Genomic DNA, 16342 nt, shown 5'->3' with positions numbered 1-16342 from the left:
GATAATCTTGAATGCCTGCACTTTGATGCTCTGTACGGTCAGGAAGCAAGAAATGTTTTTATTCAAATGTATTGGGATCGAGTCTGTATAACCTACCAAACGTCTCGTAATATCATAGTAACGAGTAGTCAAGTGTGCTCAATCGATAACTGCGCCGTAGCGAGGAAATAAAACTTTACCGCACTCGTGTACCGCAGACATAACATATACAGCCTTCGGTGACCATTCAGAAGAATCGTTTGTTAGAGAAATACGCTATGGCAACTCCTAGAGCTGTTAACGGACTTCGAAAGTCAACTTTATTCGCGAATCAGACCATCGCACGTTTAATTATTGATTTCATGAGTATCTTGATGCGATGACACAGCTCGCTGCAATCTCCTGCGCAGCTGTGGCCGCGTGAACCAAAAGCCAAAATGCAAATGTCATCTCTATGGACACTGACGTGGAAGTTAGCTGACAGGTAATTCACCAAGCCAATCATCGCAACGTATATAAATTTTAGCTGAGCACTGCTTCCTGTGAATCCCTGACTAGCAATATCTGAGTCAGGCGTATTTATGTAAACTGAGCAGCTGCCGAGTTAAGCCACCACAAATAAATAAGCAAATAGGAAAAATAACTGAAACATTATGCGCGTTATTCACAAGCAAATGAAAGGTATTAACAGAACAACAATTGCATGAAAAACATTTCACCAAGATGTACTAAAACTTTGATTAGTCCAATGACGCGCAAAATTATTTTTTCCTCAAGAGTATTTCACAGCGTTTATCAACACACATTGTAGAGCATATATTGCATACAATTCCTTAAAATTTATCAAGTGTATATATTATTAACTTTAGACAAAGGTCATTTTCTATAATTAGTTCTTTTTTTTTAAGGTGTGGTTCATTTAGCACGCCTCAAGTTACGCTCACGATCATTCCTCCAGGGAGTGCCTATATATATTTTGCCTTTGCGTATAGACAGCTGACATTTCATACAGTAAACCTGCGCCGTGAGCAGCCTGTAATATTACTGAAAGACCGAAGCGGTTCTAGAGGCTGCGTAGAGGGCTTGAAGTTTGGGAACAGAAGCACAATGCTTTTCACGGAACTTATTAACATGCTACTGTAAGATATTTTTGTGTCAGATGCTGATGTCCTGCAAATGAATTTACAGGAAGGGCAGGTGTTTTTTGTCTCTATTAAGAGCGTTAGCTCTCATTTCTCACGCTTAGCGATTTCGCATTGCTTTGTGGGAAATTTTTATGTGGTCTTTGGTTGTCACTAAGGACTGGAGTTATAATCTCACTAAGTCCTAAGCAGTATTGGCAAAATAAAACCCTGTTTCCACCGGGAATTGACCCTCCATCCTACGTATCACTTGATGAGCGCTTTAACTAACTGCGCCACGCCCGAGAATTTTTTTTTTTATTACCGGCTGTCAATACAGTTCATAAAACATGCTCGACGCCTTTCCGTCCTTTCGGTGACGCCAAATCACCATGTACAGCCGTCCATCGAGGCGGATCTGGCAACGCTCGATACACCTCTCGAAGACAGGCAACACTTTATATGAAGTGTTCGCGCTCGGGGTGACCAATAGAATCGGAATGTTCAAACTGAATTTTCTTTTTCCACAAAGCATGTAGGACAAGGAGCATAAATAAATCGTACGGCATATCGTCCAATGAATAAGCCGGTAAGAAACGTGCGCCATATGTGTATAGCAGGAGCTGCATCTTTATGTGCGCTGTAGTACATCCCATAATATTATTAGGTCACAGTAGTCCAGGAATGCGTGTTCTATTGTATCGGGTTGCTTCCAAATAAACCCGTCTGTTGTCCATGGTATGAATATACCTAAGTCATGAAGCCAGGTCTTAACATGGAGTGTACTTCTATGCAGGTTAAAGAAGAAAGGTTTAACAGTTCGTAATACTCGCATCTTCTTTACCCCTTAAGTGCATCTTATCCGGGGTATGCACGGTGTAGTTAACGGTACATTGGCACAAGAAGCACTCTATAATTCAGGTTCCTGTAAAGAAGTTTCTTACTAACATTGCTCAGATACTTCGATGAAACCCGCACGTTCGGCATCTTATAACGAAGTATAACGTCACGGAGATAACTTGTCACTGCTCCGTACATTTCGCATGATGTCGCAATAAATTCTGTAAGCAGTCTGAGTAATCGTACTTGTATGTCTGTGTGGAGTTGTTGATCTTTTTATTCCCGTAAATAAAACCAAGTGAACCATTCGAAAGCCCTTTTTATTTTGACGGGGCGAAATAAATATGTTCGGCTGGTACGCTCTAGCCCAAATGAAGACCGCAAATATTTGATAATTTTTTGGAGTGTTGGCCCATGCGTACACACAGTACATTCATCGCGTACAAGATCTTGGAGATAAGAAAGAGATTGCTGACAGTGGCTTATGGAAACATTGACAGGCGCCTGTCTTGCCAGTTGTCAGAATTCTCTCTTGCCCTCAACACTTGAACAGACCAATACGCGTTCGTATGTCGATGCCGGTCAAGTGGCCCACCTAAGAATTGCGTTAGAACAGTCGACCAGCGCTACTGACATTAATAATCCGGGTTGACAGTGATGCACAACCTTTATTCCAATTGATCTGCGCTCCGGCAGATTCAGAATATTGTTCAAGAGTCGTGGCTTGTTTATACTCTCTGCTTGAGAAACATGACTGAAATATCATCTGCGTAAGCCAGAATTTTAGCATGTGGCCCTTGCGCCTAAAACATGTGATGTGATCGTTATAAGCGAGTGAAAAATATACTGGATTAAGGTAATTCGGAAATAACAAGGGCGAGATTGGGGACACTGCCTCACCGAAGAGCAAAGGCTAAGACTTTCAGTGAGCTCGCCATTAACAATAATACGTGTTGCGGAATTGGTGTACACCATATCAATGCCTTCTAATATCACTCTGCCAAATTTGGAATGCTCTAAAACGCGAAATAGTACCTCAAAGAAGACCCTATCGAAAGCTTTTGCTAGATCCAGCTGTATGATAGTAAGATGGTCATGAAATTCATCACAGCATTCAAGCACACTTCGTGCTATGTGCACGTTAGTTTCAATACTCCGCCCTTTGGTAACACAAGTCTGATGCGGCCCTACCAATATCATTATATCTCTCTGATTTCCCTGCGCTAATATTCTCATAAATATTTATAATCTACGTTGACAAGGTTTATTTAGGGTAAGGAACCCGCCAAGAGGCGTTTCTCCGGATCGTAGGTTTGGGTACAAGCACAAAATATGACGTGAACGACCGAGGGACCCCATTCTGACCACAGCATTCAAGGACCACTCAAAGGAGAATCGGGCTATCAGAGTTTTGACAGCTTTGTAGAAGGCAGCACCGAGGCCGCCAGGCCCAGGTACTTTGTCTACAGCCAAGTCATCACTCGCCTTTTTTATTTCCTGCGCGCGAATCGGCTTCAAGACGTGCTATTACTTCTTCGTCCAACCTCGGCATAAGTTAGAGGAGGCCTTCCTGAAAGGCACCTTTAAAGGAAATGCTTGACAATCACACACCTAATAACAGTGCTTTCGGCCATAATCTCGTTGAGGTTAGCTATGCTGGGGACATCATTTTGGCACACACTATCTCTTTTCATTTGAAAGTGCTCACTTCGTTGGCATTTCGCCTGCCCATATGGCCCACACTGAAATCACATGTGCGATTCTCATTAAATACTTCTTCCTAGACAGGTTCCTGTCTAGTTAACATATGTGCTTGCTTCACGTTAATTCGCTCTGGAACCAGTATACCAGAAACTTCTGTTCGCTCGCTCAGCTCTTCATAGTTCAATTGCAGATAATATGAATCCCTTTTTGTGTTTTTCCTGAATAAAATGGAACGTATATCATCTTAACTGCATTTAACTGCGGCATGTTCTTTTGCGACTACTCCCATAACTTCCATAACTAACCAATCAAACCCCATTGCGATGAATCAAGTGAGGTCATGCTTGATATAGCGTTCTCATATGACTTGACACAAACTGTGGAGCAGCCGACCCGAATACAAGGGAGTTCAAAATCCACACTAGACCTTTTTCTTTGTTTCTGGCACAATTTTAGATACAGCTAAATGTGTAGTCATACCCGTTATCTCTGATCACCAAGCCATTCTACTAACTCTTTCCGGCTTAACTGTTGACAAAAATTGCTCAGAAATGCATTTTAGAAACTTCTCTCGAGCTGATTATTGTTCCATTGTCGATGTTCTTTCCTTCAACTTTGATACATTTTGTAATAGCACTGACAGTGTTCACAAACTTTGGGACCGGTTTAAAGCCGGATACATGATACATGAATGCATTGAATGCCACGTGCCGGTTATTGTTAAAAAGATGACAGAAAACCCATGGATTTCTCGGGCGACACTGCAGTTAAAAAGAAAATTGAAACGGGTGAAAAAGAAAAAAAGCAACTGGTAATTCTCCGGAGTTAGAACAAAACATCAGTTTGCTTAGTTCTCAGCTCAAACAGAACACTATCGCTGACAAACAGCGTTACTTTGAAGAATCGTTACCCAAATTTATCTCTGAGTCTCCCGGGAAATTCTGGCGTTTGGTCTCCCCAACATCAACGGTCAATAATAAGTTTGAAATCAAAGGTGTTTTGGTTAGTGATGCACAAACAGTATGTAATGAATTCAATGAACATTTTTAGTCCGTGTTTAATGATGACAATAACATCTTTCCGAAATCTGAAGCTTCCCTCCCGCCTCTGGATGACGTTGTAGTTAGTGAGCATAGCATTTTAAACATGTTACTTAACCTTGACATAAAGAAATCACCTGCACCAGAGAACATACCTAACGCCTTCTTGAAAAGATATGCACAATAGACATCTAAATATTTATTTGTTATATTTACAAGGTCCTTACATGAGGGTCAAGTTCCGGGAGACTGGGAGACTTCTAGAGTGAAACCGCTTCATAAAAGTGGAGACAAGCGATTGATGAAGAACTACCGCCCTATTTCACTCACATCAACTGCTTCTAAACTACTTGAACACATAATTCACAATCACATATGAAAGTTTCTCGAAGCTGATCATGTTTTTACTAAATATCAGCATGGATTCAGGAGGGGTTACTCAACCTGTATACAGTTAGTAGAAACTATACATGATTTCGCCTCGTCCATTAACAATGGAACGCAGATTGATGACGTATTTATGGACTTCTCGAAAGCTTTTTACAAGGTTACTCACAAAAAGTTACTTTATAAACGGAATACAATACTTCATAAGAAACAATTGGTAAAATGGATTTCAGCCTACCTTTCAAATAGAGAACAATTTGTTGTCTTTAACCATCTATCTTCTGACAGGCTTACAGTTCACTCTGGCGTCCCTCAGGGCTCTGTTCTTGGTCCTTTGTTGTTTTTAATATATATTAATGATATTGTCATTAACATTCCTGTGAACATTAGACTTTACTCTGATGACTGTGTTATTTATACAGAAGTGAGAAATGTGTCTGATCAGCAACTACTTAATAGTGCGTTACAAACAGTTTTCGCATGGTGTGAAGCATGGCAAATGTCCATTAACTTTGAAAAAACTGTACTAATGAGAATCACTGACAAAAAGAAAGCCTTACCCTTCGATTATTGTATTAATGGCATGAAACTAACTGAAGTAACAGAATATAAATATCTAGGGCTCTGGGTCAGTAACAATCTTAGTTGGAATAAACATGTTAATCTCATAACGTGTAACGCTTTCCGTAAATTCTTTTTCTTGAGACGTGCATTGCGCTTGTCTACCCTATCTGTACGCCTGCTAGCTTACAAATCTATTCTGCCTACCTTAGATTATGCTTCAATCATTTGGGACCCATTAACACAAACTAACATGAATAAATTAGAGAAAATTCATAAGAGGGCGGCACGATACATATATAACAATTACATCAGTAACACATCTTTTAATTCAAACTGGCCTTTCGACAATAACTGAGCGAAATCGTTGTGCACGACTTAAATTTCTGTACCAAATAATTAAAAGACACTACCGATCAGAACTCACCGATTTGCTTGTTTTTTCGTCCGGATACGCAACCCGACAACGACAACAGCTATCTTTAACTCCTTTTCGCGTTCGAAATAACTGCTTTAAATACTCATTCCTTCCATGAACTATTTCCGATTGGAATAACCTCACTAACAATGAAGTGCTGAAGCTATAACTAACGTTGTTCTCGCAAGATATCACATAGTTTCTTTTTATTCCATTTGTTATTTCACTCCTGTGTTGTATATGTTTGGTTTTATTCCTAATTGTGCAGAAGAGCTTCAACTTGCACTGTAATTATTGTTTATGTTTGTCGGTTTTCTTAAACTGCTTAGTTTGTATTCCCACCCTGCTAAAATACCAACACTGGGATTGCAGTATCAATAAATAAATAAATTTACGCAGCCACGAACACTTGAATCCAGAAGAACAATTCCAAGAAAAGCGGAAAGCAGAAGCATTACCCTTCTTGGCTGCCTTGTATATTTTCGGTATCATTGATGCACAACAGGAAAAACGAAGGACACAACCTGACACCTTGCAGGACACCCTTCCGTGGCTGCATTGTATTGGATGACAACACTTGGAATCCCACAAATTTGCTCCTAATACTTAGGCTACTAAGTAGGACCCCAAAAAGCACTCCCTGCGTACCGTGCCTAATATTATAGAGAAAATTCATGGTCAACATTCAAAGCGTTTGCTAGAGCTCAAAAAAACCTAATTGTGAAAAAAGATTTCAACCTTTTTTTTAATTTTTTATTCGGAAACTGAGCTGACAACAAGAAATTACACTTTATGGATAGTGCTGATACCCTTTCATAGATCCTATTCGCTAAGCTTCTAACATGTATGGCGCTACATTAACCCGTTCGAGCGCAAGCCGCAAATTATCTGAAAGAGAAGCATCTCACAAAGCGAGCAAATGCTGTATTAAAATCTGTTTTTATGGTTGATAATGACATGAGACCTCTCTTATCGCACCAGCGAAGAACCATTGTAAAACTAAATGCATAATAATAACAGAACAAGGCATTTTGTCGTTACTGATGAAAAATAGCGAAAAAAACAACGCAAAAAAAAAGCCCCCACCTCCTTCCTTTCCCTTACGGAGCGGTTCAGTGTTTGCGGAGGCGTGCCACAAATACTGCGCCTCTTCTCTCTTGAAAATCAATTTGAAATAATTGGCTTTCAGGAATTGAAAGTTGTAGATGTCTCAGCTTTTCTACGGACACCCAACTGCACCATATGAAATTTGGGAATGAAAGCGGAAATATGTGCCATAGTACAGGGCGTCGGAGTAGTTTCGACCACCTGTTAATCTTTAATGTACACTGAGATCGACTGTTATCACGTGGCTGCTCCTGGCCCTACCGGGCTGGGGGCAGGGGCTAGCCTGCCATGTATCTGTTCCAGGCCGTTATTGCACCCGCCACCGCTTCAGGGGTGGACGACGGGTGTTGTGACCCACGCCTTTCCCTCCCTTTTATTTTTCTTTCATTGTTCTATATTTTCTCTCCTGTCGGTTGTTGTGGCTGTAGGAAGAAGGAAAAGAAAATGCACGGGCCTGCTACTGGCTCTGTCGCTGAGCCACCTACGCTGCCTCGTGCGGACAGAAGAGAGACAGTATAGAAGAAAGGAAAAGATGGAGAGATAGACGCGCGCCGCAACTGCCATCGTCCACCGCCTAAGCGGTGGCGGGTGCAATGACGGCCTACAACAAATAGAATTCAGTGGCTGGCTAGCACCCGCTTCAAGTGCCTTTGGCCTACCGTCCCAGCCACGTAGGGCCAGGAACAGGCACCCTTTACCCCGTCTCCTGTCTGCACGAAGCAGCGGAGGTGGCTCTTCTACAGAGCCAGTAGCAGGTCCGTGCATTTTCTTTTCCTTCTTCCTTCAGTCGCAACTGACAGCATGCGACTACCTTTCCGCTTCGCCGCCGTCGACACGCGTTCACTGCCAGCCGGGTTTAAACCCGGGTACTCCGACCATCAGCCCTACGTCTTAACCACATGCGCGACGGTGGACGGGGTAATTTTTCATTTTGGGGAGGTACTGGAGCGGAGGGCTGACTTCTTTGCTGCTTCATTGTTTGCTGACTTCTTTCTTGTGGATTCGGTTTTACCTGCATCTATTGCAAAATAAAGCTTCGTGTATTCGGAGCAAAAAATACAGGAGGAGCAATATTGGTGGCAGTGTTTACACTGAAATTCATTTTTGAATAAAAAATTGGAACCTAGATTAGTTCATCTTTGTTGTTTTTGTCACAGAAATAAAACAATTTCCTGCATTTACTCGACTCGATTGCGCTTCCTCTCTCTGCTGTTGTTCGCCTTTGCGGCCCTGTATTTGAACTCTTTGTCAAATCCGACACACAATTGGAAACCTTTTTATTCGCGTGACCTGCCATCGGCTGTCAGAGATGTCTACTGGCAGTACTCGTGGGGCATCCCGCCAACCAGGGACAAGATGCATGGACAGGACAGATGGGGCATGGTTGTAGTTTTCGTTTTCAATGTCGGTTTCATCGACTCTCATTATATTTTCTCGTGTAGCAGCAAACAAATATCATTTTGGACGAAGCTCATTCGATGGAAATGGCATTAAATTTGCCGTGTTGCAGGGCTGAGGGATAACTATGTTTTCAGTGTTTCCTGCATGTCATTGCACCTTCCGTGAGCACTTCTTGTTTCAACTTGGTCGCCTCCGATAGCTGGGAAGATACAATATAAATTAGATTAGTGAAACGCTTAGCCAGACGATCTTAAGCGTGCACTGACATCGCACAGCACACGGTTGCATTTTGCGTTTCGCCTCCACCTAAACGCGGGCGGTGCAGTCGACTTCGGTCCCAATAACTCGATCCTCCTCAGTAGCCTGAGCCACTTTGGCGGGTTACCGAACGAACATTTGCCAATATGCGTTTTTAAACTCGCTATGCAATTACTTTGAAGACCAGAGTCAGTGTTCCTGTTGTCTGGCAAGATTACGAAAACATAACATGACGCTGCACTTGCTATTCAGACTAAGGGCTCTATAACTGGTTATAAACCGCGCTGCAATTCTGAAGTTGGACGCGAGGGTAATAGGAATGAAATGAAGATGACACTAGAATATTGAAATAGGATATAAAATTTAAATCTAATATGACCTTGGCTATGGATACGAGAGTTGGACTGTGAAAAAGGCTGACCGCCGAAGAATTGACGCGTTTGAATTGTGGTGCTGGCGAAGACTCTTGAGAGTTACTTGGACTGCCAGAAGATCAAATCAGTCGATATTGTCGACCATAAACCCTGACTGCTCATTGGAGGGTCAAATTTTAAAGTTAAAGCTCAGCTACTTTGGTCATCTGATGAGAAGAGAGGAGTCGCTGGAGAAAGATTTGATGTTGGGAAAGGTTGAGGGTCGCCGGAGAAAGGGTAGGCAGCGAACGCGATGGTTAGATGGCATCGTCGAGGCACTGCAGATGAAGTTATGTGATGTTAGGAAGATAGTGAGAGACCGGAAAGCGTGGCGTGACATGGTCCATAGGGTCACGAAGAGTCGGACACGACTGAACGACTGAACTGAACTGAACCTGTGATGCAGCTTTTCAGATAAATTGTCTCTGCTAATATCTCACTCCCCCATAAACGTATCTACCCGCTCTGCGTTTTTGACGACGGAATACGTGAAATCTATGCTGTACAGGCAATGATAAAGCACAAGCATGAAAAATCTAAACTCTTGCTACAGGAGCCCTATCTGATGCTCAGAATGCTGGTTTGCAAGCTCGCTGGCTTTTCCTGCGGTCGCACCGGTACGAAACCGTTCGCAGTTTCAACGATGCTGCCTAGTTTACTGTAGCGATATATTTCATGTAAACGAAGCAAACCTATATCATTAAGCAAAGAAAGAACATTCGTTCATAGGTCAAGGAATGAACGAGTTAGCGTAGCGTTGTAATGAAAGCGGGGAACTCAAAATGAGCTCCACTTCGTACGCTACCTTGTTGACGCTCATCTTCAGCAGACACTTGTTGCATATGGAGGCGATATAGTCCCGGACTGCCGTGATGTCGAACACATGTCCGCTATTATACAGTGCGATTCTCTTGCGCACGCTGTCACTGCGGAAGTGCCCGCGAGGCGAGCACGAACGGCAAATCGCACGCGCGCACCACGGCCACAATTGCCGCATGGGGCCCGCCTTGGGTTCAGACGGCTGCCGCTACGCGGCTTTCAGTGGCGCCCCTATAGGCGCTGCGCATGGCGTATTGGGATTTAACCTCGAAATGTATGTGCTGGTAAAAGGTTCTACCCTAGGCTCAGAACGTGCATACTTGGATTTGCTCTCTGTCCTTGGTCTATCCCACAGCAATGAAAGAGTGTTGGCCCGGGTCGTTAGCACGTGCGACAGAGTATCAAATGTTCGTTTGTATGAGCAAGCGCCCGCGTGCTCTTGCTTTGGACTGATCCGCCAGAATAGAAGTGGTACACGGCGAGGTACAGCGCGAGTAGTCATCGTTCAACAGGCCTTGTCAGGCTAGGGCGATGTGTTGGTGGTCCAATGCAGCATGTTGGAAATGTCATCTCAGCGGTTCACACTGTGTTGAAATCATGTTCCTTACTGCAGGTAATTATTGCGCAAGCAATAAGTAGGTATATCGTCACTTTTGTGTAGCCAGAATTATCACGAATGCGTTCGAAAGAAACGTGTTATAAGAAGAATATTGGCGCATTGGATACATGATCGAATCTCGCTGGGAAAAATAGTTTAGTTCATCATAATCATCATCATTATTATCATCAGCCGGACTATACCAACTGCAGAGCGAGGCCCTGTCCCACACTCTTCCAATTAACCCGGTCCTTTGCTAGCTGCATCCACTTTACCCTCCGAACTTATTAACCTCGTCTGCCCACCTAACTTTCTGCCGCCGGCTGCTATGCTTTCCTTCCCTTGGAACTTAATTTGTTACCCTAAGTGACCATTGCTTGTCCTCTCTGTGGACTGGAAACCCTACCATACCTATTTCTTCTTGGTTGCCACTGTAATGTCATTCTGTACTTTTAGTTTACTGCCGCCGTCTACCGCTGCCGCGAGTCGTCAGCATAACACGTGCTGGTCGGACCTTGCTTACGGAACCCCCCCGGGGTGGCGCAGTGATTACGGCACTAGACTACTGCTTCCAAGGACGCGGGATCGAATCCCGGCCTCGGCGGCCGCTTTTCCGTGGAGGCGAAAAGCAAGGCGCCCGTGTACTGTGCGATGTCAGTGCACGTTAAAGAACCCCAGGTGGTCTAAATTTCCTGAGTGCTCCACTACGGCGTCTCTCATAGCCAGCGTTGCTTTGGGACGTTAAACCCCACAAGCCGAACCTGCTTGCGGGGTCCGCCGTAATTTCACAGGAACATAGCGCCATCTGTCGCCCGCGGGGTGATCTGCGCATGCGACTGCGTCCTGGCACGGCGAGCCTCCGTGCCCGCTACACATCTACTCACCACACTCAGACTTACGAAGACTGGATAGCCCGCATACCGACGCCAAGCGGAAGCTTAGTGCCCAGCTAGACTTCATGTCGGAGTCTGGCGCCCTCAACCATATTTAACCCTCCCCCTTCCCCTCTAGGCCTTAGGTCATCCTCATGAATAAAGATCTATGAATGAATAAACTCACACGGTAGCGGAAGGCTGTAGCGCTAAACTAAATGTCTCTATTAATTAGAGTTATTTATCTGACCCGCTCTGCGTGCTTCCATTCTCTTAACGCTTAACGTTACACCTACCATTTTTGTTCCCGAGCTATCTGCGTTGTCCTTAGGTGGAGGGTTAATGTGGTATATTACCCATGTGTTATAATTAGGTATTAATTACTATAGATTATTTTAGACATCGAAATAGCCGGGAGGGGTAATGGCGACGTCCAAATATGACCATGCTGTTCTCGAATTCCGGGTACGTAGGCCTAACTTCTGGTGGCGGGAAATTTGAAATGTTTGGGCATGAACGAGCGGGAAAGGGCGTGATATGCGCGCACAAATAGCGGCGATGGTTAGAAAGTGTGTAAAAAGTGACATAAAGCAAATGCGATCTCTAAACGTCTGAGAGCTTTGTTTTGTTTGTGGGCTTTAACGTCCCAAAGAGACTCTGGCTATGAGAAACGCCGTAGTGGAGGAAACGCCGTAGTGGGGGACTCCGCAAATTTAGACCACCTGGGGTTCTTGAACGTGCAATATTCTGTGAGCACTGTGGAATCTATACTGCAGAAATGCGAAAGCTTGAGCATTGCTGTTGCACATGGTGGATCACATTTGCTCTCATTATCATTATAAAATAAATGTACCGTGATTATTACTTATAATGTCATCATTACCACTGTTTGTAGCGTGATTGTCATCGCTACCATTATCCTCACGGTAGAGAATGGTATGGTGGCTTCTAGCCACCATAACAATGCTGCGTTTCACGATACCAAGTGTGACGCAGTTGATTAAGCGCTCCGCTGGGGATCCGGCTGTTGGATGTTCAATTCCGAGTGCAGATAGGGTTTCCAATTAATTGATAATAGGTAGTGACCAATTATTGCTTCTACACAGCTGATTTATGCTAATGACGGGATCAGTTTCATTGAACAGACTCCGGCCTACTAAAATTTCTAAATTGCTGCTTGACCTTTATCACGTCTCATTACCTATAGTATTGCAGAAAAGTGTGACACAATCGTAGCCGACATAATGAGCCGTTAAGGCTATGCATTAAAATTACGAGAACATGGCAGAAAACGCAGTAGAGAAATGCAAACGCTTCTGCATTGGTTCTGCACACAGTAAATCGCGTGCCCCTCAAGCGAACACAACTAGCGTTTCGTCGAACGCATCAAAGTTCACCGGCGTTCAATAATTATTCACAGGGAAAGAAAGTAGCAGTATTTGTCAGACGGGATATTTTACTGGCATGTCTCGCAGACACCACAGCAACGCTCAGACTTACGCATTTCTTCAGGTCACATCATGCAGTGCTCTCGGAAAGTTTTTAGGCATCCTTGAGGCGATGTCGAAATAGGACCAGGAGACAATATCAGGATACGGTTTGCAGTCATTTGCGCAAGGAATGACATTTAGGAGGATCGAGTTGACTTTCAGGCCTTCTACGCAGCATAAAACGCTTACTCCGGCGCCAAAGCGTTACTTGCGTTGCGGTAGTGCACTGGTTAGGCTGCTGGAATACTGTGGGCAAGGCTACGGAATCTCGTTGTGGTGGGAACATGTCCTATTTACGACGGTGGCGAAAAGCAAGGAGCCATGTGCTGTCCGATGTCAGCGCACGTTAAAATACCCTAGGTATAGTCGAAATTTCCGGAGCCAGCCGGCGTGACCATGGCGGCATGTGCTTCTAGCAGCTTCGGAACTTGAGGTACAGTGGCTAGAATTTGAGGGGTGCTCTGAAATGAAATCATTCAACCTTCTAGCGTTTTGGTTTCGGCAAGCAATGCTGAATGGCGCAAAACTATCTAATTTATCATCGGGAGCCTCAAACGGGGGTGTTCGAACCGATGCCAAATGCCCAGAAGTTGGATCATCATGCATAACACGCAATACGTCCGTGCACAGCGTCTCGGAACCTACGAGTAGGTATCGTTGGCCGACAGGCGAATAACTCTTTTCACATACGCACACGAAAGGGATTGTAGGTACGCTGGCTTGGGCGACGGCAAAGAGAGGCTGCAGACTGCTATCATTTTGCTGTTCTGTTTTGAAAACATTCGTTGAGGCCGCCGTCGCCTCGCGGTGCTACTTTGCGTGTCTCGGCTCCCGATCCTGTAAGGTATATAGCGGTGTGCACGTCTAGTTTGGCGCAGTGCAGCTAATGCGGCTGTCTCCGGAACGAGACTGTCGCGACGGGACGCACTCCTGCAGGCCAGCGCCAGTTGGTCTCCCTGCGCCAGTGCGTAAAAACCAAGCAGCTACGTGTTAGTAGATCGATACGTTGAGGTAATCATTGCAGCGGCATTTGTGCCGACAGTCGTGTGTGTACGTAGACGTAACTGAGCCACCTCCGCGGCCTCGTGCGGACCGAAGAGAATATAGAAAAGAAAAAAAGATGGATATAAAGACGTGCGCCGCAACAGCCGTTGTCTACAACCTAAGCGGTGGCGGGTGCAATGACGGCCTACAACAGATAAACATTTTGCGGCAGGCTAGCCCCCACCGCAAGCGGCGATCTACCTGGGTTAGCCCCATCAGGGTAGGAGCAGCCACGCTCACAGAGCCAGTGGCAGGCCCGTGCATTTTCCCTCAGTGGCAACAACAACCTCAAACACGCGGTGAGAGGGAATATATCTGAAATAATAAATGGCTTACAGGAAAGGAACAGTATCTGTTTCACTCCGGCATAGCCTCCTTTCTACTCTCTGTGCCTGGCAACTCCGCGCTCCGCGGCCGTCGCCGCCGCTCCTCATCCGTTGAGAAGTTATGCCGCTAGCTGCCGAGAGATGGCGACAACGACGTAGGGTTACCATAACATCTGTTATGTACAGGTTAGCCATGCAGTCGGTGAAATTAAAGGCGCAAGCATGGGTTGAAAGTAACAAGATACTCGGAGAACTTCAGAACGGATTTAGAAATGGTAGGCGCTTAGATGATAGCCTGTTCCTGCTTACCCAATGCATCGAAATATCTAGAGTGGAAAATAGACCTTTGTATTTGACCTTCCTGGACATAAACGACAACGTACGACAACGTAAGCAGGGAACTCCTGTGGAACATATTAAAAGAAGAAGGTATCGGTTATGAGATAATAGAGTTCCTACAGGAAATATACCGGGATAACAAAGTAAAATTACGTGGGAAGGGACAAGAAGTACGGAGGATGTCAAAGTATGCAAAGGATTAAGACAAGGCTGTCCTCTATCACCGGTGCCGTTCATGCTTTATATGATAAACCTGGAACGGTGGATACAAGATAGTAACCTAGGTTTTAACCTGTAATATAGATTACATGGAAAGGCGGTAGAGCAGCGCCTCCCCGGTTTGAAGTATGCAGACGATATTGTGCTGCTAGCTGAGAGTCTGGAAGAATTGCAAACTCTAGTTAAGTATTGCGGAGACGAAGGGGACGCTCTAGGCTTCAGTTTCAGCGCAGTTAAGTCGGGTCTGATGATTTTCAACGGCTCAACTGCTCAGGGTCTTAAAATACAAGACCTTGAAATACCTAGAGTAGCAGAAAATAAATATCTGGGGGTATGGGTAAACGAAGGATTGGCAAACATTGGAAAGCATGAGCAATCACTTAAGGCCAAAGGGCGAAGGAATGCCGGGATAATGAAGCATAAGGCATTGTGGGGATACAATAGGTATGAGGTTTTGTGGGGTATTTGGAATGGAATTATGGTGCCAGGACTTACTTTCTGAAATGCGGTTTTGTGCCTAAAATCAGAGGTAAAGTCGACATTAGAAACAAATCAAAGATCCGTTGGACGATTAGCACTAGGTGCCCACGGCAAAACTACAAATGAGGCGATACAGGGAGATACGGGCTGGGCATCTTTCGAAGTGCGGAAAGCTCAGAGTAAAATATTATATGAGGAACGCCTGAGCAAATTGGACACTAACAGATGGGCAGCTAAAGTATTTAAATACCTGTACCTAAAAAGCGTTGACTCAAAATGGAGGAAAAGAACTAGGAAACTAACTAGTAAGTATGCTAGTAACAAGGACGGAGAAATAAAGAGCATTAAGCAACAGGTGAAAAACACAGAAGGTAAAAATTGGATAAATTCGATGGAAAAGAAACAGAGTGTGGAATTATACCGAAAGTGGAAAATGCAGATCAGGAAGGAAGATTTCTTTGATTACGCAAGAGGCAGTGCCCTACTTTTTGAAGCTAGATCAGGGTGCCTTAGAACACGCAGATACAAAAAGAAATTTAACAATGAAGATGACGCATGTGCTGTATGTGGTAACTCCAGTGAAACAATTGACCATATTATACTCGAATGTAATGGTATCCGTCCGGAAGTTGGTGCAGGCGCAATCACTGTTCCTGAAGCTCTGGGGTTTAGAGATAACAGTGGCCGGGTGAATAAACCGGCGGTGGAAACTAGCAAAAAACGACTGGAAGATTGGTGGCTTAAAAGCAGAGAAGTGACATAATGTTAGTAATGTAGGAACAAAATTTCATAAATAGAATGATGGTTTAGTTAACCATTCTAAATCAATAATTAAGATATAGCGAGAAAAATGAGCATGATAGCTACTGCTACCACCCCGTTTCAAAGAGGACGCTCCTATATTCCATCCATCCATCCATCCACCT

General features: G+C 44.3%; 1 pseudogene; it reads left to right on the top strand.

Moving 5' to 3' along the window:
• Positions 1 to 16342, top strand: part of LOC146180083 (uncharacterized) — a 72036-nt pseudogene that overhangs the window by 4967 nt on the left and 50727 nt on the right.

The sequence above is a fragment of the Amblyomma maculatum genome, chromosome 9, assembly GCF_055883805.1.
Source record: "Amblyomma maculatum isolate TAMU_Amacu chromosome 9, ASM5588380v1, whole genome shotgun sequence".
In the NCBI taxonomy this organism is placed as follows: Eukaryota; Metazoa; Arthropoda; class Arachnida; order Ixodida; family Ixodidae; genus Amblyomma; species Amblyomma maculatum.
This window is presented reverse-complemented; position numbering and strand designations above follow the sequence as displayed.